At 33.4% G+C, this 27,495-nt stretch overlaps 1 long non-coding RNA gene across 1 annotated transcript in view; it reads left to right on the top strand.

Annotated features, from left to right (window-relative positions):
• LOC109026890 (uncharacterized) overlaps positions 1-27,495 on the top strand; it is a 108,506-nt gene that overhangs the window by 9,869 nt on the left and 71,142 nt on the right. The window contains exon 3 of the long non-coding RNA XR_002005943.3: positions 16,393-16,460. This is a non-coding gene — a long non-coding RNA (uncharacterized lncRNA). The remainder of the gene's footprint in view (positions 1-16,392; positions 16,461-27,495) is intronic.

Raw genomic sequence — 27,495 nt, forward strand, 5'->3', positions numbered from 1 at the left:
GTGTTTTAATTTTAGGAATTTTTTTAATGCAGTGAATTATTCTACTGTTTGAAGATCTAAATATAAAATTCAGTGATATTCATGAAAATCTAATTCTAAGGCAACGAATATAGTGGAAATGCAAAGTACAATAAAACTTGATAGAAAACTGAAACACAGCCATTCTTATGAGAGAAGATATGGAATAATAGTGGACCATATTGAAAGTATAATCACTAACACCGCTTGGTGTACTAAAATCGACAGTTGATTAGAATGAATAATTAGGAAATACACTGACTTTTATTTTGCAAATAAGACTTGGAAATTATTAAATCATGGATTCATATTTTGGATACTAGAACATATATATTTTATGATAGTTACAAAAAAGCACAGTTTACATCCTGGGAAATGAGCTAGTGATGTGTAATTAAAATAATACCTATCAATATAGCTCTAGCTAAGTGGCTGATAGTTTTTGGCTATTATGCAGTCTACTGCTGAGAAATTGATTAGGTAATTGCAGAACGGATCTAATTCAATTGCTGATTGAAATAATAAAATGAACTGTTTCCTGAGCTGGTCATACTGATGATCTTTTAACCAAATTAATTGGGTTATGCATTAATTACCAATTGTTTTACACTCCAACCCTCTACCTCCATCACATACACACAATAGATCTACTTGGTTTTCTAGATTCAATCTTGGTTCTTAGAAAATATACTTCATCTTGAAAGAAGATACGGCACATTTGGAAATATAGGTGGGCCTTGGAGCCCTGCATAGTAAACATGGATATGATTATAAAGCACTGAGCTTACCACCTGTTACAGATTAAGAACACTCATTATTAGCTATTGCTATTAATATTGTCCTTAAAGAAAAAGTTATGTGACAAAACAAAGCAATTTGGTTAAATATAGAAAATTGGATTTTAAGAGCCACCTATTCTAGGAAAACTGTTTGGCTTGTTCACATCTACTTTCCTTCCAATTCCTTTATACAACACAAATAAGAAAAACCAACATAGGTCAAGATCAAAGAATTCCGCTCACACACCCAATCAGTGCAAGTATATACTCAGCAAACATTTCCTCTCCCTGTGTATGCGATGGTTTGGCTGCTCATTCACAGTAAGACAGCAGAGGGTAATGGTATAAATATGGGCTCCGGAATCAGACTGTCTGAATTTGAACCCTGGCTTCTCTGTTTATCAGAAAATTACCTAATTCTTCTGGGCTTCAATTCCCGTTTTTGAAAAACAGAGATAAAATAGTACCTTACATGATGGTTGTGAGGACTTAATTAAAATTAGCCTTGGACATAATAATTACTCATAAAATGTTAACTTATTATGTTTATTATTATTATAATGCTTTTTCTTCAGAAAATATATGTTTGGAATATGATGTTATGAATCCATAGTATTCATGAATTTTCTCTTCGACCAGATATAAACATTCCTTACTCTTCAAATTAGATTTTTATCAAGGAAAAGTGAAGCTGAGGAATAAGCAAATTCTGAATGATTTTTGTTCCCGTAATTATTTAACATTGCTAATTCAAAGCCAAATTTTAAAACTGGAGCCTGAAATAAAGGTATTTTGAGAGGTCTTTATATGAAGTATGTATGAAAATCTCAGGAAAGGTAGAAACAAACAAAAGGTGTGAAATCAACATCAAATACCCACAACTTAGAAAAATTAAACTTTCCGTGACTAAATTTTAAAAACTGGCTTCTATTCATAGTTTAAATATTATTAAAAGAAATGCGTACTTTACAATAGATTTTTCTAATTTTCCTTTGACCAATGTGACATCCTGAGCAGTTACTTTGATACGTAGATATCTCTGCATATAAGGATGATGGGAATGTGTCACCTATAATAGGATTTGATTATTTCAAATAAAATTTCAACATGTATGCATTTATCCTTTAGATTACTTCAATGAAAATATGAGAAAGAAGTACGTAATTTTGTCCTAAAGAACCAGTAAAAAAATCCACCTCAGCTTGCTTTAAAATCTCTCTTCAAGTTATTTTCTTATTTGACAACTAAATCAAACAACCAGTGCTCTTACTTTCTTTGATCTAAACAATTTTACAGAGGCTACCTTGCAAATGTCCCAAGAGATGAGCCTGCTCACAGTGAAAAATGTACTCAGCAGGAAATTCACTTAATGATAATGATTATTCTTCTATGTAATGGACATTTCATTGTCAGTAAAGTGTAATATTATTCTGTTGAAAGCTTTACATATGCAGCCAGCTCCAAAGACACACTAGTTTAACCTGCGTATCTCATTTTCCAGTTCTATCATTTGTCTTTTTGCATATTCAGTGAAAACCTTTCATGCTTGATACACGGATTGCTTTATGCTAACGTTGTTGCTTTTATGAAAAAATCTCCATAGTTTGTATGGATATACGGATTCATGAATACATTTCACATGATATCTGGTGGTAGAAGGTGGCATCTATTGTTTTGCCATGTGTGAGTGTATGGCTAGAGATTACTACTTTTAATTAAGCAGTGAATTACCACATTCTACTTTTTACAATTGCAAAGTTTTAACATGGGCAAGTTTTCCAGTCAGTAGTGGTTCGAGACACCACTACAGTATTTGGATGGCTGACTAAAAGGTCTCTCTTAGACACACACACAAAATCTCTGTATAGGTTTTACAGGATCTGCAATGCCACAAAACGTCTTTGTTTGTGTGTTTAGCATTAATGGCCTGCTTTCTCTTCAAAATATAAATACTCTGGAACACAAAATTGTGTCACCTCCACTTTCAGAAGTTGTTCCCCCGAAGCAAGCAAGCCCCAAGCTACATGACTGTCCACTTCATCAGTCAGAGGCACTGAAATAAGGCGAAAGGCTAAAGGAGAATTAATATGTGAGAATCCCTGAGCCCCGAAAGCAAACCTAGAATTCTTCCCAATTAAAACGTTAAGCAGAGGAGTACACTTAGGACCCGATTAAGAAATGGATAATGTATTCCTATGTACAGTAGCCCCCCCTCCCCAGTCCATTTACTCCTGGTTTCATTTTCTGTGGTTTCAACTTCTGCAGTCAACCATAGTCCAAAATTCTTAAATGGAAAATTTCAGAAATAAATAATTCATAAGTTTTAAATTGTGCACCATTCTGGGTGGAGCTAAAATTTCACCCCATGCCGTGCCCCATCCCGCCCAGAACGTGAATCTTCCCTTGACCAGTGTATCTACATTTAGATGATCCCCACACATTAGTCACAGTTATCAGATTTAAAAAATATAATATGTATAGGGTTTGGTACCATATGCAGTTTCAGGAATCCACTGGGAGTCTTGGAATGTATGCCCTGCAGACAAGAGAGGGACTATTGTATAAAGATAGACAAGGGAAATATAGGCAATTTATTAGTGTGTAAATATGCTACTCAAATCAGTATTTCTATTTCAGTAACATATAACCTCATGGGGATATACTTACATACAAAGCACAAATATGTGAAATGTTCTTACTAAAGCACAGATTTCGTTATAACTTAGATACACCTATATCCCATATTTATGTAATTGTATTTTAAGTCTCTTTAGTGTTTAGTGCACATATATAATGGGGTCATATATGTATATATGTGCATGAACATGTATTTTATATACACTACTGTTCAACACACACTATTGATTCTGTTTTTTCATTTTTTTAAATTTTACTTTAAGTTCTGGGATACATGTGCTGAACATGAAGGTTTGTTACATAGGTATACATGTGCCATGGTGGTTTGCTGCACCTATCAACCTGTCATCTAGGTTTTAAGCACCTCATGCATTAGGTATTTGTCCTAATACTCTCCCTCCCCTTTCCCTCCACCCCCAGACAGGCCCTGGTGTGTGATGTTCCCCTCCCTGTGTCCATAGTTCTCATTGTTCAACTCCCACTTATGAGTGAGAACATGTGGTGTTTGGTTTTCTGTTCCCGTGTTAGTTTACTGAGAATGATGGTTTCCGGCTTCATCCATGTCCCTCCAAAGGACATGAACTCATGCTTTTTTATGGCTGCATAGTATTCCATGGTGTAAAACACACACTGTTGATTCTGTGATCTCATTTTCAAGGGACTGATTTTTAGTTAACGCTTATAACTTCTTATAGATATCTTAGCATTATTCTCAGTTTTCAAAGTAAAAAAACATTGTAAAATAATTTAAAAACAAAGTAGTCACATCCAAGTTTTTAAAAAAAAATTTTCACATGTTAAAAATTGATAGCAAGCTGTATTAGTTTGTTTTCATGCTGCTAATAAGGGCATGCCCGAGACTGGGCAATTTACAAAATAAAGAGGTTTAATGGACTTACAGTTCCATGTGGCTGGGGAGGCCTCACAATCATGGAGGAAGGTGAAAGGCACATCTCACATGGCAGCAGACAAGAGAAGAGAGCTTGTGAAGGGAAACTCCCTTTTTAAAACCATCAGATCTCATGAGACATATTCACTATTATGAGAACAGCATGGGAAAGACCTGTATCCATGATTCAGTTACCACCCACTGGGTTCCTCCCACAACACGTGGGAATTAAATATGAGATTTGGGTTGGGACACAGCCAAACCATATCACAAGCTATCTTAGAAAATAGTCTCTATTAAAACCTTTTATGACAAGATCTAAATCTATAAAGCTCTTAAATGGAGGAATTGGTGGAAGATGAAAGAAATAAATGAATACAATGCTATGGTTAATAACAAAGTTTGACCAAATAGAGTAATTGAAGGGAAACAGAAAACATAATTTTGAAAAGCCATTAAAGAAACCTAAACCTGCACAATGGATAATATTTCCCACTAAAGATATTGAATAAGTCATTTGGCTGCAAGTAGGATTTGAGTGAGATAATGGAAATTGTGTGTGTGTGTGTGTGTGTGAGAGAGAGAGAGACAGAGAGAGAGAGATACAAAGAGAGAGAGAGATTGGAAGAGAATACCTTAATAAACGTGATAACCTTTGGAAGAACTTTTAATATCTGTTATATCGCAGGATCTAAGAGGGTAGATTTCAAGTGTGGCTACTCCCAATTTTTATAGGCTACTATTTGGAAAATTGAGTAACACTGAAAGGTTTTACACTAGTGATATTGTATATTTCAGGACATGGGCTCTATTTTCTAAAATAGAGCTACCCAAATGCATTTCACCATGGAATCTCTTTAAAAACACAATACATTGATGAAATACTAAAGGAGATGATGAGATATGATCTACTTTTGGATTAAAGTTGCAAGTACAATAATGGTATCAGAGATAAATTTATTCTGTGAGTAATGCTCGAAAGCATTTCTATTTTGATAACATCAGATAATGTTACCAATATATGCTGAAATAAAATAATTCATATAACAGTGACCAGATCTTACCAAGAAGATTGGAAAGTAAATGCTTCCTAACTCACTAATGCCTAGATTGAATATCATGTATCATATGCTCCCTTGTCTGATTGTCTGGCATTTGAGTACAAAATTTTTAAAGGTATATTTTAGCACAATATATATAAATATCATTAGCAATTTTTTTACATTTGTTCCAAAAGAGTATTGTTTTTTATGAAAAGATATATTAGGAAGAATTCAAATAATGCAGCAAAATATATACAGTTAAAAAAATAAGTCCTCAAACTATGCTATCCAGAAATGACTATTAACCCTGCATATACTTTATTCAGACATCTCTCTCAGCACATAAACCTGAAATATTAGATAGGTAGGTAGATAGGAATATGTACATGATTATATAAAAATGGGATTATGCTATTTTCGTAATTCTTACTAAGGTATAATTTATATAGAATAAAATTCACCAACTTTGTACATTTTTATGTGCTTTGACAAATATTTAGGGTCATGGATCTCCTACTATAGTCATGATATTGATCACTTTTGTCACCCTAAAAAAGTTCCCTCGTGTCCCTTTGCTGTCAGTTCTATCCACTGTCCACTCTGTTCTGTTTTCTGCCACTATCGTTTTGCCTTTTATGGATATTCACAAAAAGCAAATCATAGAGCATGCTGGCTTTGTGTCTGGGTATTCTATTTAGCCGAATGCATTTAATAATCATCCATGTTGTTGCACGAATTCCTAGTTCATTCCTTTTCACTGCTGAGCATTGTTTTGTTGTATGGATATCTCACACATCCGTACATTCATACAGCAGTTACGGAAAGTTTGCAGGTTTTTCAGTTGTTGCAGTTGTTTTCAGTTTTAGCTTTTTATAAGTAAAGCTGCATTTGAGAGGATTTTGAATGGATATATATACATATATACATATGAATAATCCTTTTAGGTAAATACAAAAAAAGTGGTATTTCTGGGATATAAGTTATAGATCTATTTAACTTATAGAACACTATCACATTGTTTTTCCAAGAGGTTGTAAAATCTGGCATTCTAACCAGCAATATATGGGAATTCTATTAACACCACATCTTTAATAACATGCTTAAATTTTCATTATTCTGGTGAACATATGGTAGTTTCTCAGTACGGTTTTAATTTACGTTTCTATAATGACTACTAATTTTGAGCCTCTTTCTATGTGCTTATTTGGCATTTGTATAATTCTTCGGATGTGGCCATTTTGTTGTTGGGTTATATATTAGTTTTCTAGGGCTACCCTAAAAGTATCACACATGGCCGGGCGCGGTGGCTCATGCCTGTAATCCCAGCACCTTGGGAGACCAGCCTGGGCAACAAAGTGAGAATTGGTCACTAAAAACAAAGTTATTAACTAGATGTAGGTTTTACAAATATTTTCATCTAGTTTGTGGCCTGCATGTTGATCTGCCTTAACATTATATTTTGAAGAGCATATGATTTTAATTTTGATGAAGTTTTATCAATTATTTTATCATTTCTGAATTTTGAGTCCTACCTAAGAAATATTAATATTTGCTAAAACAAGAACAAAGAGGGTTTTTTTTACATGGTCTTCCAGAGGTTTTATATTTTCAACTCTCACATTTATAAATGTATAATACATTTGGATATGTATAGTGACTTTTCTGAACTAATTCTGTGAATTGGTTCAAAATTGTGTGCGTCATCATGGAAAATCCTCCAGGAGAGAGACCCTGTCCCCACAGGGCATATACATGTTGAGGGGTGTTTTGGGGAAATGCAGTGCGGAGGACATCTACATAACAATAAGAGTGGAGTTTCCTGTGTAAGTAACGTGGCCTCGTTAGGAGGGCACACGTCCCTAGTTCAGTGTTTGTTAGGTTATCATTCTCTTCTCTTAACTCAAACTGCTAAGAGACCCCTTTGCTTAGCTACTGAAAGAATAAGGCAATTTACAGCAATTAACAGAACTGACCTAGTCTCTACTCTTTTTTGGTAATGTTCCACACACAGAGTTCATTATTTCATTTTCACAGTAAAAGGAATAGAGTAAGCAAGGCCAAAATCTCGTGGAGTTAATTAGACTTCTGCTGTTTATTATTTGACAAATTTCCTCTTTTATCCTCACTTCCTTAATTTTACCTCTTAGTTTCTTTTCACATGAAACATTTGTTTCAAATGAAATCATCTCAGTTAGAGAAGTGATAAGCAAGTGGGAAATGGAACTCTATTTCAGTGGCTCCAGAGGCCAGCTCTCTTGAGTTTGCAGTCACTTTGAGAGCACAACTTCATACAGGCAAATAGAACATTTCTGTTTAGGAGATCCCAACAAAGCAAGCAAAGTGTTGCAAGAAAGAATTTTCTAGCTCTGCATTCCCTGAAAGCTTCCAATAAGTGGAAAAATTGTTTCTCAACAGATGGCATTCAAAAATTTTTCCTATGAAATCTGTGTGATCAAGGATTAGGGAAATGTTGCAAGGTTCTGTTTCTCTGTATTTGGATCCTAAATACTGAATAATGGTTTTGTTTGTTTGTTGTTGCTCTACTTGTTTTAATTAGTCCATATTTTTGACTGAAGTATTTTAAAGCAAATTTCATTCATCATGTCATTTCTACCCTTTGTTCTTTAGCATGCATCTCTAAATTTAGGGACATTTTCTCATGTAACTGCAGTTTATGTTACATCTTTCAAGACAAATTAAGAAATGTTTCATATTAAAATTTCACTAATTGTCTTAAAATGTCTTCAACTGGTTTGTTCTAATTGAGATTCAAACAAGGTTCTTATGACTCTTGGATCTCCATAATCTATAATGGGATTTTCTCTTAATGTTTTTTATATTAGGTTTTGAAGAAATCAGGTCAATAATTTTGTAGCTTTCTATTCTAGGCATTTAATATGCACTGGATATTAGTACTAAAGGCTTGATTGAATTCAGGTTCATGTTGGACAAGCATATCATATTTCATTGGCGGTTCTCTGTTCTTCATAACATATAGTATTAGGAGGACAATATGTCTGGTTATCATATTCATAGGACATACTGACGATACAGCTATACAGACTATTTGTATATTTGTATTCTCCCCACTTTCTGCCTCTTGTTCTTATCACTTAATGATATATTCTGGAGAGCAGTTACATAGAAACCATCCATATTTCCTTGTATGACTACATAGTATCCCACTGTAAGAACATAGCATGATTTACTTAAACAGTATCCTCTTAAAAGATGTTGAGGATATTTACTGTATTTTGCTACTGCAAATAATACTGCAATTAACAACCTAGTTCCTTAGTAGTTTTTCTGGTGTATTTTTGAGATATGGTCATATAAGTGAGTTTTGTATTAAAGAATAAACCCATATGCAAATTTGCTAGATTTTGCCAGATTTACAGAGGGGTGGTAATGTTTTGCATTTTGACCAGAAATTCATGAGTGTGTGTGTCACTCTGTAGTCTCATTAGCCAAGTATATTGTCAAATTCTTGGATATCTGCTAATCTAATATGTGAGAAATGGTATTCCAATAAAGTTTGAATTTATTTTTGCTTATTATATGTCAGGTTGAAAACATTGTCATATGTTTAATAGCCATTTTTATTTTGTCTCCTATGAATTGCCTGTTCAAAATGTTTGCACAATTTTTTACTAGTTTCTTGGCTTTCCTCTTCACAATCTCTAGGAGCTCATGGTGTATTAGAGACATTAGCCCTTTGTGACATATGTTGCAAATATTTTTATCTGCTTGGTATTTGCTTTTAACTTCACTGGTTTCCTTTGCCATACAAAAACTATTTTTTAAAATAGATGTAGAATGTATTAATCTTTCCTTTTGCTTCTAAATTTTATATATTCTAGTGAGAAATATATTCACTCCAGATTATAAATATATGCACTCAAATGTTGCTGTAGTTTTTAGGGTTTAACCTTTATTTTTTATATCTTGGTCCATTCGTAATTTAAGATGTAAGACATGAGGCACTCAGGCAGTTTCATCTCTTTCCAAACAGCTATGCAGTGTTCCACCATCACTCATTTAAAAGCCCATCTTCTTCCTGCTGACTGGAGATATAACTTTTTGTCACATGTGAAATTTTTATAAATAAGTCCTTCCTTCCTTCTCTCTCTCTTTCCCTTTCTTTGTTGCCTTTCTTCTTCCTTCCCTTCCTTCTTCTTTCTCTTTTTTCTTTTGCTTCTTTCTTTCCTTCTTTCTCCTTCCTTCCTTTCTTCCTCCTCTTCATCTTTTCTTTTCCTCCTCTCTTCTTTTTCTTTCTTTCTTCCTTCTCTCTCTCTCTGCTTCCTTCCTTCCAAAACTGAGTACCTCTTTTGATATTTAGGATGTTTTTATTGTTCTAGCATTCCCTTTATGCTATCACACTTATATAGTACCTTAGTTTGCTCTATTATTTCTAACTAAAGCTGACAAGTGTAAAGATTACCAAAGCATCAGCCATAGAGCATTTTTTTAAAGCTGTGACAATTTTTAAGCAATCAAAAGATTTTCTGAACAGAAGCCCGTATTGGAAATGTTTATTAACAGTTTTAGAAGGTAATCACTGAGGAGTTATAATTTTTACCTTTTGCTTTTATAATGAATTTTATGTTTGTAAGTTGTAATTAATCACATTAAAATTATATTATTCACTTTTTTATATTTAACTACATAAAAAGCTTTCTTAGAAAAAGGATAACAATCTGATTTCACATGTCCCTTCACAGGTCAAAAACATTTCTGTCTCTGCATGTGATTGTGTGTAGTGCATATAATCAGATTTATTCCTTCATACAGAATGTCATACCTTCCTAACAGATTTTTATACAACAAATTTTTGTATGTGGAAAAGCATTGCTTTCTATTGACTGTCTGGAACCTTCACTGTAAAACAAAATTGTGTCATCTTAATGTAATTAAATTATAATTGAGGGCACAATAATTCTAATTTCACAAGCCTTTTATGGTGAATCTAATTAATAGCATTTAAAGGTCCTTAGGCTTATATTATGTTTTTATTATCACAATACTCCCACAGAGCAATAGTAAGCCCCAAAGCCTTTGAAATATGATGGAGATTTTCACTGACCTCAAACTGCCTTAACACTTGTAATTTCATATCCCAGGTAATTGCTTTAATGCTCTCTGCTAGTACTTTTGATACCATTTACACACTGTGGCCTCTTCCACATATGTTTGTCCAATGACACTCACTAAATCATACAGTCACAGTGCCTTGAGAAAAAGAGAAGACAGTAAAGCTGAGGATTAAAATGAAAGCCAACTTAAGACTGATGAGAGAAGGCACAGCTTTGTGTCCTGGGCACCAAGATCTTGACTGAAGAGCTACTTGGTGGTAGTGGCAGAGGTCTGGAGAAGAAAGCCTGGGTACCACAAAGTCAAAAGGTTTCAAAAGCTACATTTATTTTCTCCTCTGCCATACCATACAATGGTAGGCCTCTTGAGAACAGCTCTGGAAGACCAGCCCTATTTTGCCTGTTAGTTGCAGTCCTGACCAGACATCAGAAGAGATCCAAGAGTAGCTGCATTTAAAATTAAAAGTAGTTTATTTGCAGCAACATGGATGGAACTAGAGGTCATTTTTAGTAAATAAGCCAAGCAAAGGACGACAAACATTGCACGTTCTCACTCATATGTGGGAACTAAGAATGTTGATCTCATGAAAGTAGAGAGTAGAATGATAGTTACTTGAGACTGAGAATTTACCACCACTGGGAAGTTGTGGGGAGAGAATGAAGAAAGGCTGGCTAATGGGTACAGATATACAGTTAGATAGAAGAAGTAAGTTCTAGTGTTTGATAGCATAATAAGGTGACTATAGTTAACAATAATTTATTGTATATTTCAAGATAGATAGCTAGAAAAGAAAATTTGAAACATTCCCAACCAAACATGATAAACTTTTGAGGTGATGGATATTCTAAATATCTTGATTTGATCATTACACATTGTATGCATGTATCAAAATATCACATGTACCTCATAAATATGTATAATTATTGGCTAGGTGCAGTGGCTCTCACCTATAATCCCAGCACTTTGGGAGGCCAAGGCAGATGGATCACCTGAGGTCAGGAGTTTGGGGTCAGTTGGGACAACATGGTGAAACCCCATCTCTACTAAAAATACAAAATTAGCCAGGCATGGTGGCACATTCCTGTAATCCCATCTACTTGGGAGGCTGAGGCAGGATAATCACTTGAACCACTTCACTGATCATTAGAGAAATGCAAATCAAAACCACAATGAGATACCATCTCACAACAGTCAGAATGACTATTAAAAAGTCAAAAAAATAACAGATGTTGGTAAGGTTGCAGAGAAAAGGGAACACTTATACACTGTTGGGGCGAGTGTAAATTAGTTCAGTCATTGTGGAAAGCAGTATGGTGATTCCTCCAAGAGCTAAAAGCAGAACTACCATTCATCTCAGCAATCCCATTACTGGGTATATACCCAGAGGAATATAAATCATTCTATCATAAAGTCACATGCATGCAAATGTTCATTGCAGCACTAGTCACAATAGCAAAGATATGGAATCAACCTAAATGCCCATCAATGACAGATTGGATAAAGTAAATGTGGTACATATACACCATGGAAGACTATACAGCCATAAAAACGAATGAGATAATGTATTTTGAGGGAACATGGATGGAGCTGGAGGCTATTATCCTTAGCAGAATAATGCAGGAACAGAAATCCAAATACCATATGTTCTCACATATAAGTGGGAGCAAAGTAATGAGAACTCATGAACACAAAGAAGGAAACAACTGACACTGAGGTCTACTTCAGGGTATAGGGTGAGAGGAGGGAGAGGAGCAGAAATGGTAACTATTGGATACTGAACTAAATACCTGGGTGATGAAATAATCTGTTCAGTGAACCCAAGTGACATGAGTTTACCTATGTAACAAAGCTTCACGTGTCCCCGAGCCTAAAAGTTAAAAAAAAAATAAAAAGTTTTCAGTGACCAAGTATATATGAGAAACATAACATGTCCTGTACCCATTGTAGAGTAACAATGTACATTTCATTATGAAGAGCTATGCTAAAGAAATCAGGGTAGCCAATTCAACCTATGGACTAATTTTAAATATAAAATTTAAAAGAGATGTCTTTTCTCTCCTTTGTTATACTTTTTATCCTCCTGTGGAGCTAATATTACACAGAGCTGGTTGGAAGATTTTCCAGATTTATACTGTACTCAAGTTTGTAGCTGCATCACATCCCTTTGGAGGTGTAGGTGGGTGTAAATCAAATCTATAAACCTTTGCAGTTAGTCTTTTGAGTGCCTCAAAAAGTGTTTCTGCAAATATCAACTTAATAAACAAACAGCAGCATCTGAGTTTTCATTACGATCAAGTCCATAAAGTAAGTCTGTAGCCACTAACTAAGCTGCACATATGGTTAATTAGAAGTATCATAAAGCTTTATTGAAAAGCATAATATTTACATCAAAGTTAACATTTGAGTTATGCTGGATTTGGGCTACTGTGAAGGCTAAGATTTAACGGTAAGAATTAGCATGTAGTGGAGATTATTACAAGATTTTCCCTCAAATTATTAATATCCAGAAAATGCTTGCAACAAACAGAAAAGGGAATAAGATGATGGTATTACTCTAACTTTTAAAAATTGATATGCTATTTTTTGACACTGAGAACCCTATGCATTACTTACATTTGTGTGTGCATATGCATGTTTATATGTGTGTATGAGTGGGTGTGAAGTCACTCAGTACTTCAAGTCCCAATGTTTTCACTGGGCATGCTCCTAACTTGTCATAATGTTGTGGATAATAAACACTGGTTGGAAGATTTAACTACCAAGTACCTTTGAGGTTATTTTCTAAAATGTAAAGTTGAAATCATGTTGGCTATTGTTATTTGCTCCTTGGGAAGTACATATAGTCTCATTTAAATATGGTATTTCCTTTTGCTGCGTTTTTGGACACCACTGACAATTGTTAAAGATACTTAAGTCAGCTTTTGTCTTTCAAAAAATCTGTTACTATCTTGGGAATAAGGTTTGTCTTTTTTATTTTTTTTTTTGAAAGACAAAACTTAAGTCGGTTTTGTCTTCCAATAAAATTCGTTAACATCTTTGGAATAAAGTTTGTCTTTTGTTTTGTTTTGCTTTGTTTTAAATTTTCTCCCCAGTGCAGCATTGATTACAAAGAAGGAATTCCATAAGTTCTATGACTTCTTGAAGGTCCCAGGGCTAATGGGTCTCTCCTAAACATAATAGAATTTGCAGAAATATAGAGGCAACAGCTAGAAGATTGAACATTTTACTTTTCATTCATTTGATAGATACTCTAAGATTTTTATTGAAATGTAACATAGATAAGTACATGAATACAACAATAAAACTTCACTAATTTTCACAAAGTGAACATACTAGGTGACCAAGACCCAAAACTTGAATATTATCAGCACGAATCCCTCCATGTCACTATCAGTCACCATCTCCACCAAGTAAACCATTATCATGACTTCTAACAGCATATCATTGCGTCACAGAATTACATAGTATATTCTCTTCTGGGAGGATTTGGCTTCTTCAACTAAATACTGATTTTTTTTTTGAGATTTATCCACAGTATGTGTACCAATGGCTTATTTTCAATGCTGTGTAACACCATTCCATTGTAATTTGTTTATCCATTCTTCTATACATGAACTTTTGGATTGTTTACACTTTTTGGCTTTTACAAACAGTCCTGCTGTAAACATTCTTGTGCATTTTGGGGGGCATTCACTTTGAAGTAGAACTACTGGGTCTTAGGGTATGAAAAAGACTGGGTAAAGTAAATACTGTGAAATTCTTTTCTGGAGTGATTTTATCAATTTACTCACCAGCTTTGTAGGAGAATTCAAACTGCCCCACATGGTCACCAACACTTGATAATGTCACTTGAACAATTTTTAGCCAGTATGTTTTGTCAGTTCAATTATTGTAATTTTTGAAATGTAATTCTCAATCAATTTTAATGAAGTACAATTTAGACACAATAAAATGTATGCATTTAAAGTGATGTTGATAACAAATTTATACATCTGTGTGATCATCATATCAATACAAACAGGGAACATATCTATCACTCTCGAAAATTCCTTTGTGCCCCTTTTTAGTCAATGCCCTCAACACTCACTGCAGGAAGCCATGACTTGATTTATGTCAATGTAGAATAGTGTTGCTTAATGTTAGACTTTACATAAATTTAATCATACAGTATGTACTCTTTCGTATTTACTTCTTTTATTAGAAATAAAGTTTTTAGTTAATCTATGTTTTTATGCATATCAGTAATTCATTTCTTCATATAGCTGAGTAGTTTTCCATTATATAGATACATACTGCAAGTTGTTTATCATCCACTCACCTATTGATGAACTTTAAAGTTGTTTCAAATTTTTTTGTGTTAACAATAATGCTGTTATGAACATTCACATGCAAGTCTTTGTGTGGTTATCTTCATTAAGTGTATCATATGACAAGGGTATATTTAATTTTACAAGAAAATTCTAGCCTCTTTTCCAAAGTGATTATACAAAGTGATTATAACATTTTAGACACTCAACAGCAATATATGAGTCATAAGTACTCCACACTCCTGCCAACATTTGATATTGACAATTTTTTAATGTTAGCCATTCCAATTGTGCAAATTTGTGTTTTGTTATGGTTTTAATTTGCATTTCTTCATGAGTAATTATGCTGAACATTTTCAAAGTGACTTTAAACATTCTACTGGTGATTTGTTAATCTTCTCTTGTGAGATGTTCTTTTCAACCTTTGGCCCTCTTTTATTGGGTTGTTTGCCTTTATATTATTGACTTGTAAGAATTCTTCATATCATCTGCATAGAAGTCCTTGTTGGATACATGCACATGTAAATATATCTTCCCAGGTTGTAAATGGCCTTTGGGTTTTCTTTAGCAGGCTTTTGAAGAAACAGAGGATTTTAATTTTGAGGAAGTTCAATTTAAATTTTCTTTTTTGCTTAGTGCTTTTTCTTACCCCCCCCAAAAAAAATCTTTGCATACTCCAATCTATGAAGATTTTCCCCTGCATTTTCCTCTAGAATGTTACAGTTTTACCTTTTTTTTAGGTAATAAAAATAAATAATCTATTCACCAATGACCTATTTCAAATTAATATTTATGTAGAGTATGAGATAGGGGTACATGTTTTATTTTTTTTTTCATATGGCTATACAGACATTCCAGCATCATTTATGGAAAAGACTCATTTTATCTCATTAACTTATTGGTGCTTGGTTAAAATTTAATGAACCATACATACATGGCTTTACTTCTGGATTCTATTCTGCTCCACTGACACTCTATGTCTTTGTACCAATAATACTTATCAAGATTACTTTAACTTTAGCTTTATAGAGATCTTCAAATTAGAAAATGTGATTGTTTTAACTTTATTCACTTTCAAAACATTGTTGGCTCTTCTATGTCCTATGCTTTTACAAATTCTACAAATATGTCTGCTTACATTTTGATTGGGACTCTGTTAAATCTACATAGACTTTTTGTGGGAGAATGAATTAGTTAACAATGTTGAATCTTCTAATAAACTCTTGAACAAAGTAAATCTCAGCATTTATTTATGTCTTATGTAAGTTCTCTGAGAAATGTTTCCAGTTTTCAGTATAAAAATTCTGCATATTTTTGTTAAATTTGTTCCAAAATATTTTGGACTTTAGTGCTACTAGACATGATATTTCTTTTTGAGTTTCAATTTTATTTCATAACTTCATCCCCATTATTTCTTGCTAGTAAATGTAAATACTATTGATCATTGTATATTAGTGTTTGTTCTGTGATTTTTACTAAATTTACTTATTTTTTCTAGTAGGGTTTTCTGGTAATTTTTAAGGATTTTCTCTGCACATATATCATTTCTGAATAGAGACTGCTTTATTTCTTCTTTTCTAAGTTTCTAACTTTTATTATTTTTTTCTTTTTTTTACTATACTTTCTAGGACCTCCAGTACAATTTTCAAGAGAAGTGGCAAGAATGGACATCCACCTCCCACCATGTGATGACATGGTAAGAAGGCCCTTGCCAGATGCTGGCACATTGATACCAAACTTCCCAACCTCCAGAACTGTGAGCCAATATATTTCTAGTCATTATACATTACCTAGTCTGCAGTTTTGTTTTAGCAGCACAGAACAAAGAAATACAGATCCTCTCTGACTTAATGTTGAGGTTATGTTCTGATAAACTCATTGTAACTTGAAAATATTTTAAGTTCAAAATGCATTTAATAGATCTAAACTACAGAACATCATAGCTTAGCCTATCTTAAACATGCTCAGAACACTTACATTAGCCTACAGTTGGGCAAAATCATCGAACGTCAAGCCTATTTTCTAATAAATCTTAAATAATTTTTAAATATTTCATGTAATTTATTGAATACTGTACTGAAAGTGAAAAACAGAATGGTTGTGTAGGTGCTCACCATTAATTTACAGAGTTGAAAGTCCACTGGACTTGAAGCTTGAGACATTAAACTAAAATCTATTGCTGGGTGATAAGGATGCTACAACAACTGGGTTATCAATTTCTTTCTCTTCTGATGAAACTTCAGAATAGTTGGTAGAAGGCACTGAGACACTGACATATTGATTTAGCAGGCATAGTGTTCTTCAGAAAGACATCAAGTATTGGTTATTTATCCTCATGTTACATATTTTACATCATTTGTTACTTCTCCCATATTTCTGATTATTTTAAAAATTTTTGTCAAAAAGAAATGATCATCAGATTAGAGAAGATCTATCTGCCCTTAAGTTCACTAACATTTACCATCTATACTTTGTTAAGATCATACTCTAAACATTTTTATTCATTTATTATACTTTTCAGTTCTAGCATTTTCATTTTTGTTTTTTTTACAGTTAACATTTCTCTTTTGAAATTTCCTCTCTGTTGACTCATTAAAACCATTTTTTTCCATATTTGGCCTGGTTTGGTTTTTTTGTTGCTCTGACATTGTGGAGAAATTGTTCCCAGGAAGATAATGTCATCTCTGAATAACAATATATAGTCAATTTTCATGCTGCTGATAAAGACACACCTGAAACTGGGTAATCTATAAAGAAAAAGAGGTTTAATGGACTCACAGTTCCACATGGCTGGGGCTGCCTCACAGTCATGGCAGAAGGCAATAGGCAAGTCTTACGTGGCGGCAGACAAGAGAAAATGAGACCCAAGCGAAAGGGGAAACCCCTAATAAAACCATCAGATCTCGTGAGACTTAATTACTGCCATGAGAACAGTATGGGAGAAACTACCCCCATGATTCGATTATCTCCCACCAGGTCTCTCCTACAACATGTGGGAATTTTGCTGCTTGGCTAAAACTTACACTAAAATGTAAAGAGAAATGATAATGCCAGGCATTCTTGTCTTGTTTCTGGTCTTAGGGGAAGGTTTTAATAGTGCACAGTGAAGTATAATGTTTGCTGTAAGTTTTTTTTTTTTTTAATCAGATTAAAGATGTTTCTTTTTGTTTCAAGTTTGCTAAGAGTTTCTATCTTGAATGGATAGTCAATTTCCTCAAATCATATTTTCTGCATCTTTTCTCTCATTTCATTATGTGGCAAATTACACTAATGGTATTGTGATGTTAAATCAATCTTACATTATTAGAATGACTACCTTTGACATGAGATATTTTGTTTAGATTTTTTTGCAGCCATGAAATGCCCTATAATTTTGAGTAACATCAAGTAACTCAAAGTAATATCTCATCAGATTTTAGTGTTGAGGTTATGCTGGTGGTAAAGATCATCTCTGTGTATTTTTCTATTATTTTTTCCATTTTTGCTTTTGACCTTGTTTTTGTTTTTTGCATACCTGGTAAATTCTGATTGAATATGAGATATTGTACATGAAAAATTATTGAGGATCTTGATGATTAGATAGATAAAGTGAGGTCAGTTTACCTCAATCAAACCAGGGGCTATGTTGGCACCAGGCTAGATTATATTTTTTGTAAAAACTGTGTCTATCATTGGTTCACATTATCCCCTTGTGTATTACATAGTACTCTGGATTTCAACTGAGATCCTGGGTTGTTTACTAGGGTCCCTTCTACTTGGAAGATTCTAATCAATATATTTCTTTTCAGCATGATGAGACTACAGAAATCTCATTCACCTTTTCAAAAGCTTTCTGCTTACCTTCTCAGCAATTTTCCCTGTGAGATTTATATATTTGGAAAATGTATTTTGAGGAAAACCACAAGTATGAAGCTTAGTTCTCCACATCTTCCTTCCCTCTGGCCCTTAGTCCCTTAAGTCCTAACTATATTGGGAGTCCTAGACTTTAGACTCTAATTTTTGTCTCCCTAGCCCTGTGAAGTTGCCAGAGGTATGGCTGGCTGCTCAGATTCTTATCTGTGGGCCCATTCGCATGTCTTTAGCCTTTCCATCTTTGCCAAGTATCAACAGGTACCACTATGAGAAAAGTGGCCAGCACAATGTGAGTTTCCCAGTCTTCGATTCCTTTAAACCTATAATCTTGGCTCTCTAATGCTTGGTTGCCTGAGCATTTCTATGATGCCTTCAAACAGAAGATTTAGACTTTTTTTTTTAATCCAAGAAGGGAAAAATCTTCTGCCGAATGGTAATTCACTATATTTGAAGTTGAAAGTTGTTCAATCCAGGAATTTAATATTTTGTCGATAAGTCCAAAGAATTGATGGCTATAGATTTATTGCTATGAATGAGATTCAAAAGTGCCTTTTAGGGAACTGCCTCATATGATACATTCTGTCTTATAGTGGGGAAAAGAAAGTTTTGGGACCCCAAAGAGCATAATTTTGCTTTAATAGAATTATAGTATTTATCAGAACTTGGAAGTATTTACATGCATTTTTGTTCTCAATTGTGCAAATACTTTTTCCCTCTCAGTTATGGACAGTTAAATAGCAACACGACTATTTCAATATTTCTTCCTACGTTGGGGATGGGATAGTTTATTAATAGTACTTTAATTATTACCATCAAATGAATACATTATCTTCTCTTTCATTCCCTCTCTCATGTTTTCTCTGTAGGGATTGATTCTTAGATAGAAAACATCATCTCTGCATATTCATAATGATACATAAGTGAGTTACATAGGAGAATGAAATGTAAATGAAGATAATGGAACCTTTATGACCTAGAAATGGCATAGTGTTTATGTAGTAGTTCTTGACAAATAAGCAAAGTAGGGTGTTCGTTTAAGCAATATATCCCAGGAATCACACATCATATCAACAAGAGGTTAACTTATGTTTGTATTAACTCAACACATAAAAGAGTATAAAACTTTTTGAAATGTACGGAAATATTTAAAATCCTAGCTTTAAATTATGGAAACAGTTCCTAGGTATATTAAGAAATTGTTGATTATGGTAGCTAATAATGGAGTATAAGTTATAATGCTATCCATACCAGAAGAAAAACTACATTAAAGAAGTAGCATTGTAAGAGTACATCAAGAATCACTTTAAAATTGTATCCGTAGGAATGCAGAATTTTTTTTAATATCTTTGTAGTATGCATTATTTTTTATTTCATTATAATGATTTACCACTACAAGGGTAGGGAAAAAATAATTTATTTCAACATTCTTACTCATTAAAGTGTTGGGAATAAAAGAATCCAATAAACATTGGCTTTTTAAAAATAGTCATAAGAGGTTTTTTTGTGTTGTATCATCTATGAATAATTTCTCCTTTATACACACAAATTCTATTTAACTGAAAATTAGAATAATTAACAGCTGACCAAAAGTTTTGATTTTTCATATTTAAAATGTAAACATTTTCTTTTCTTAGAAAATGATATTTATTAGACATTAAAGGCTCCTAAACAGTGTTAAAACAATTTTTAAAAATTTCCAAGCATGGCTCACATCCTTTTGTCAATATTTTGATTCTTCCTTGTACTCAAGAATACATAAATTTCTAAAGGTGGAATTTTCCTAACTTTCGAGTATGCTGCTACTATAACTTGGATATATACAGCTTTGTATATTGTGATTGAGGTTGAAGCAGTTTTCCTAAAGGAGCACTCTATTTTATGGTTTTCAAATTGTTGTCCTACATATAGTTGACATTCCCAAGCATTTTATTCCTTTTGTCTCGGATGACTACCCCTAAAACATTTCATCAACAAAATTATTTTTTTCAAATAAGAAGAAAAAATCCCGATACCCTTGTCTAACTGAGAATTCATAATAAATTTTATTCAGAAATTGTTCACATGAAAATTTCACACAAGCAATTTCTAAGGGGTATTTGGGAGGGCACATCCAATCTTCCCAAAAAATAATGCAACCTGCAAAACTAGAATAAGTTAACTTCGCATGAAAGAATAAATGAAAGCAACTTCTTGGTAGCTGATTTTGAGGAATTGAGAGAAGTATTTTATAATTATGATTCTGGTTTATTTAAAAGTCAACTTTTTTTGTGGAAGAAATAATGGATGTTGTATTAACGAAGGACTTTGCTGTTCACTTTTATTAGCATAAGTCTTGTATTCAAATTGAAAGGATACTCCTAAGAATATCAAATCATTAAGTTTAAATAAATTTTAGTGATTTTTTTCTGCACAGCTGAAAACATTAGTAGTTTAATGTCAGAACAGAAATTAAATTCAGGAGCAGAGAGCAAGATCAATTATACATGATTCTAAAAATACTTAAGGGTATAAAAACAAACTGGAATTTCTAGTTTATAAAGGCAGAAGAACATTTTTCCTCCCTCTGCTTCTTCAACTTTCACCACAACAAAAAACAACTAAATAAAGAAGAAGATATTCTATCACAAGGGAAAGAAGCAAATTTTTAAGAAAAAAAATTAAGATCACTTGCCAAATATTGTTAAATGATAATCAAAATGAGGGATCACAGACAGTGTATAGACTTCCTCAAAGTTAGATGACACAAAAAATCATCAGGATTAACTAGATTAATTATTAGATGAGATCTAGGGTTGTCTCTAAAAATGAAAAATCATCCCAGTAGAGATCCATTTTGGTATCTCAGAATAGTGAGGAAGCTAGAAATAAAAGATCAAAAAAAAAGTGTACCAAAAAATCCCAACATCAAAATAGAGGCTGCAGACTTCTTCAGATTTTCAAATTCTTCCTGATCCCTAGCCCACTCCATGCCCACTTTGACCCCACGTATCTTTCCATTAGCAGCTATTAACATTCAAAGATAAGTAATGTCATGCAAGAAGGTCATAGGCACACATCAAGTGCCACACAGTCCTAATATAACATAGCATTTATTAAGGAAAATTTTACAGCTGGAGAAATAGCAGGGTGATTGTAGCCCCCAAAGTCCCATTTTTCTCTACCATAGGATGGGCATAGATATTCTGTATACATTAAAACCAAGGTTCTAAGAGAGAGGGTGTGACCTGATCAGCACACTGGACATGCAACTGAGCACTCCGAGGCTGAGTACCTAACACTATGGTATGTGTTTATGGATGTGCCTAAGATGGAGACTACAGAACACCTTGTTTCTCTAAGTCAGGAAAGGACACGTTTTAAGGTCAAGGGTCAGATAGCATATATTTTATATGGAGAGAGCCTTCACTGGCCATATGGCCTCTGCTCTGTTGCAACTACTCAACTCTGCTGTGGTAGCACAAAAGCAGTCATAGACAATACATAAAAAGTCGGGCGTGGCTGTGTTTCAAATAAACTTTACATATGGATACTAAAATTTGAATTCCATATAACTTTCATATTTCAAGAATTATCATTCTTCTTTGCATTTTTTAAAACCATATAAAAATATAAAAACCATTCTTAGCTCAGGTACCATGTAAAAACAGGCAGCAGACTGGGTGTGGTTCATGGTTTGTGGTTATAGTGTTTCCTGATCACTTTACTAAACAATAAGAAATATATCAAATTATCTCTAGGTCCGGAAACTTCACTAGGGAATATGCATAGTAAAGTCCAAGTCATGCAAACCAAAAGCCCTGGAAATGGTCTTACATGTCAGGAATGCTGACACGAGCCAAAGGCCTTGGCTCTCTGAAGGCCAGTTCAGTCTACTGAACTCTCAGCTAAGACATCAAAAGTTAGAAGGAAATGAGCCTCTAGAGCCATCCAGACATGTCTCTCAACAGGTAATAAACACAAAAGCTCTAGCATAAAAACCACTCATTAAAACATGTTTGTTATAGAGGATAAAAAGGAAAATTATGAAGCACTTAAAAAGAAAAATGAAGGAGCAATATCATTAAAAGAATTAAAGAAACACAGGTAAAGTCAGAAAAATAGAAATAAGCTATAGATGAGATAATACTTTAAACAGTGGGAAAAGAGTTATACATGTTCAAAGAAAGGGATATAATAGACAGAAATGGTTGAAAAATGAGCCTATAGATCTTAGGAAAGAAATGCAAGTGAATAAAAAATATGATGGTTCTAAAAGTCACTTTAAAAATAATGCATAAAATAAGTATCACTGAAAACAAAATCAAAAGTGTATTAGACAGAGTGTAACAAATTACATAAATAAAACAGTAAAAAACAAAACACGAACATGACTATGGAGAAAATTATGGATACAGCAAAGGATATTGAACTATATATAACTTGTGTTTCTAAGAACAGAAAAAAACATTACAAAATTCAAGTATGCAGTTAGGGTAAACTTCTCTGAAATATGTCAGGCTTAACTCTGCAGATTGAGTCTCATGATGTTGCAGGAAAAATGGATACAGAGGGATTGATATAAGTGCATGCATTTTGGTAAATTCCCTGGTCTTTAAGGATAAAGGAAGAATCGTATGGACATTCATTAATGAATGAACAAGCAAGTCATATACAAAGAGGAATATCAAGTGGTCTTTAGAGGTCTCCAAAGAAATATTCAGTTGCAGAAATAGTGTAGAGGTGTCTACACGTTTCTTTAAAAAGTTAACTATTACCACAAATTTATATCTGAGGAAGTTGTCCTTCATATTTAAGGTAAAAGGTATAACTTCTCACTCTTATATAATAAAAAATGCCAAACAGGAAATGACAGAAAATTTTTAAAATGTAGAAAAATAGAAACTGTTGAAAACAAGGCTCAGGGAGAGTTGAATCCACTTATACTAACATTGAAGATGAGAGAACTGAAGTATTCACAGTTATGCAATCAAAGGTGCATGTTACACTTTTGGAAATGTTAAGATGACAATATAATTAAAAGTGGAGATTAAAAGAACAATGTGGGAGGAAGTATGAGTGATATTTTCCTCATAGTTCTAGCAGGGAGTCAAATATTTTTCAAATTTGAAATATATAGTTAAAAATAACTCTTTTTAGACATACAAGTGCTCAAAATTTTACCTCTCATGTACACTTTCTCAGTAACTATTATTGGATATGCTCCACAAAAAGGACAAAGTAAAACATGAAAAAGGGAATTATCAGATCAGGGAACAAGAGACATGGAATGGATAACTGTCATATATGACAGCCCAATCCTTCACATTCCAATGATAGCATAAGTTCCCACATTCTGAATCCTATCTTCCTGGAGGTGGAATGCAGAAGCCTTGCTTTTCTAGCCACCTGGCAGCTAGAGTGCAGGCACATGGCCCAGGACTTACTAAACAGAAGCTTTTCTGTGAGTCTTCTACTCCAAAGCAAGGAATGGAACACACCCAGCTGTATTTAGCTGTGTTGTTATTGTCACTGTTATTGTTGGGTTGGTTTGTTTTGTCTTAGAATGATGGCCAGAGATATGTCCAGCTTTTACTTACAAGGTTATCAAGTAGTATTTCTGACATTTCAGATGTGAATGACAGCAGTGCTGGTACTCACTTCTTAATCACATTGGAACTTGATATGGTTCTGTGTATTTTTCATTGGCTATTAGCCATAAACCTGGTCCTCCGGCCTTCTCAATTATTGTGTATTATCTTTTAGTATACAGAGAAAGCTTGTTAAAATAAAAACAACCCAAATGTTATTATTCCCAATAAAAAGCTGGCTTTAAAAGCTACATCTTGCATACATATATGTGTATGCAACACACACAAGCTTCAGTAATTCTTAGGTCTCAGCTCAGTTTCCTTTTCATCAAAGTCAAGTAAAATTAAGCTTAAGTTCACAATACTTTACATGATACTATTTCATTGTCTAACCTATTTTTTAGGCTGTTTGTTGAGTGATGGTTGATGAGATTTACAGTAAATTTTTGTCATCTTTTCTGTAACTTTCCATTTTACTTTTTCTTTTTCCGGCTTTTTAAACATATGAGTAGATATTTTTTATAAAGGGCACAAAATACTTATACTACATTTTATGTAAATGAACAGTTTCATTCAAAATATTTATTGCACATTTAAGAAATATCTTCTTCTGTGCGAGCAATTCATCATATGTAGGTGCAGGCTTGCGTGTGAGTGTGAGTGTGTTCGTGTTTGTATGAGTGTGCTTTTGTGTGTATGTGTTAGTTAAGGATCATCGGAAACTAGTCCACTATTAGACTAGTTTTTTTTCTATTCTTTATTATGTATTCATATCTCATTTATGTACCTGAACAGAATTTGAGAAATGTAGAGGTCATAATTTTATATGCCTATTTCTCATCACAACAAAAATTTAAACCTATATATACACATGTATTTTTATATGGCACATATGGCATTTCAGAAAGAAGACAATTTTATATTCATTATTCTAATATGCCAAAGTTTTTCTCTTCATAAAGAAACTAGAAAAAAAGAGAGAAAAACACACACATTTATTTTCTTTTCAGCTCCAAAAAGTCATGAATATCTACAGAGGCTTATCTCCCATAGTGATAAGCAATGCTAAGTACTCCATACCCAAGAACAACCTGAAAGAGAGATTGCACTCTACATAATTATGCAAATCGATCTTTTTTTAAAAGTAAAAAGCAGAAATGACAATATGCTAATATGGCAGCAGCATTGAATACGATGAGGATTATTAAAAACAAAGTGTTTGTTCATTCCCAGAGTCTTTTCTTACTTAATATTTTTTTTATAGCACACAAACCTCCAAAGGAAATATTCAAAAAAGAAAAGCTCCCAAATCATAATTACCGTAATTATACTTTTTCATCTTAAAATCCTTTACACACCCCTGGAATAAATATTATATGTTGTATATAGTATAATTAATGTAAATGTTCAAAGAAATGATGCTTTGATTGCTATTTGCTACATATTTTAGCTAATGAGCCAGAACTACACAGTGTATATGTGTGGTATGTGTCTATTTATTATTATTAGCATAGTGGCTTTGACTAGCCTTAATTAAAAATCTGCATAAAATGATTCTATCCCATTGTATAAAATACACCACAGGAATGCCTAACAAAAATTAATATTGGAAGCAGTGAATAATTTAGACTACTTACCAAAGAAATGTTTTTTTAAAAAAAGCTTTCAAAGGAGAGAAGCCTTGTAAAAGTACATCTGAGATGAGCAATAGCTGCAAGCTCTTTGCTCAGCCATGTGAATGTGTTGTTTAATTATGGATCAAGTTCAGTCTTTAGCTCCTTGACCACTGCGGATTACTCTTTCCATTCTTCTATGAGATCATGCTGAGCTGGGGTGATACATAGATAAAAGTTTGCTGTCATTCACTTGCCTATATTCTCTGCAGAACCTCAAAAATGAGAATGAGGCAAGGAGGAGGATACCTTTGGAACACTTTGAATTTGAGGAAAAAGATAAGTTCAATTTGTATTATTCCAGAATAAAATACATTTCACTCTGAGCAAAAGATTTGAGAATCAGAGATAATATTGTTTTGTGAGTTTAGGTCCATGAAAAACAGAGTGACCAAAATACAAAAATGAATTTGTACTTTTGCTGCTAACATGCATAGTTCAAAGAATAGCTGAAGACATTATTTGTATAATGGTGGCTGACGGGCAAATCAACTGCCATTTCTCTGAAAAATAAAGTGGTAATGGAAAAGGGAATTTGGAAATGTTAAGATAATACTATTTAACGTCTGGCTTCTTCTTAAGGGGAAAATATTTTATTTCAAATAGAAATTCTGGTTTTTAACTAATAATAAATAAAAGTAATTTACTATTTTTTCTGAAAAGGAGGCAAGCTTGTATGAATGAAGGATTTTTAAATGGTGAGTAAATGTGTCAGTTTCCTTTTTCCCACTAACTGGCCATTGTTTTCTAGTCAATATCTTAGGGTTTTTTATTACATACCTACAAAACGAAGTGACTAAAACACTTTGGAGACCAAAAATATTATGATTCTAAGACTGTCTGAATTTGTTTGTAATTCTTCTTCCATCCTCTCTCTCCAATCAGGTTTTTGCTTTTCCTGCTTTGAATCTGCTCTTGCTAAGATACATGATAATTTCCACTTGGCTAAATCCAATGATCTATTCTCAGTTTTCTTATTACTTAATGTAACTCCACTTTCTTTCCACCCTTATAACTGCAAATTCTACACTCATTACAGCAGTCAAGATGATCTTTCTCCTCCACCTCCCTCGCTCTTTCTTTTCTTTCTCTCCCTCCTCCTATTTCTCTTCTTCAACGTGTCCAGTTCTATCAAGTTTTCTAAATTTTTTATTATGGCAAAGTAAGTAGAATAATGCAAACATATGCAAAATAAGTAGAATAATATAATGCATTACAAGTGAATACCCATGTTCTCATCACCCAGTTTCTCCAATAATCATCATGCTGCCATTCTTATATCATTGTTAGTTTTATACACTTTAAAACCTGACTCTCAGTTATTTTATAATACTTCCTGAAGTGAAATTTATGTACTTTGAAATACACAAATGTTAGCTGCACAATATTAAAAAATAGATATACCTTAGTAACCTCACTCCTCTATCATCATATAGAACATTGTGTCTCCCTACAAAGACCCCAAGTGTTCTCTGGTCAATCCTCACCTCCCAAGACAATCACTTGTCTGATTTTTTTAAACAATGGAATTATTTTGCCTCTTCTAGAATTTCATATAAAAAGAGTTAAAGAATATGTACTCTGTTGTATCAGGCTTCTTTCACCCATCAAAAATGTCTGTGAGATTCATCCATGTTGT

The sequence above is a fragment of the Gorilla gorilla genome, chromosome 4 (genome assembly GCF_029281585.2).
Source record: "Gorilla gorilla gorilla isolate KB3781 chromosome 4, NHGRI_mGorGor1-v2.1_pri, whole genome shotgun sequence".
In the NCBI taxonomy this organism is placed as follows: Eukaryota; Metazoa; Chordata; class Mammalia; order Primates; family Hominidae; genus Gorilla; species Gorilla gorilla.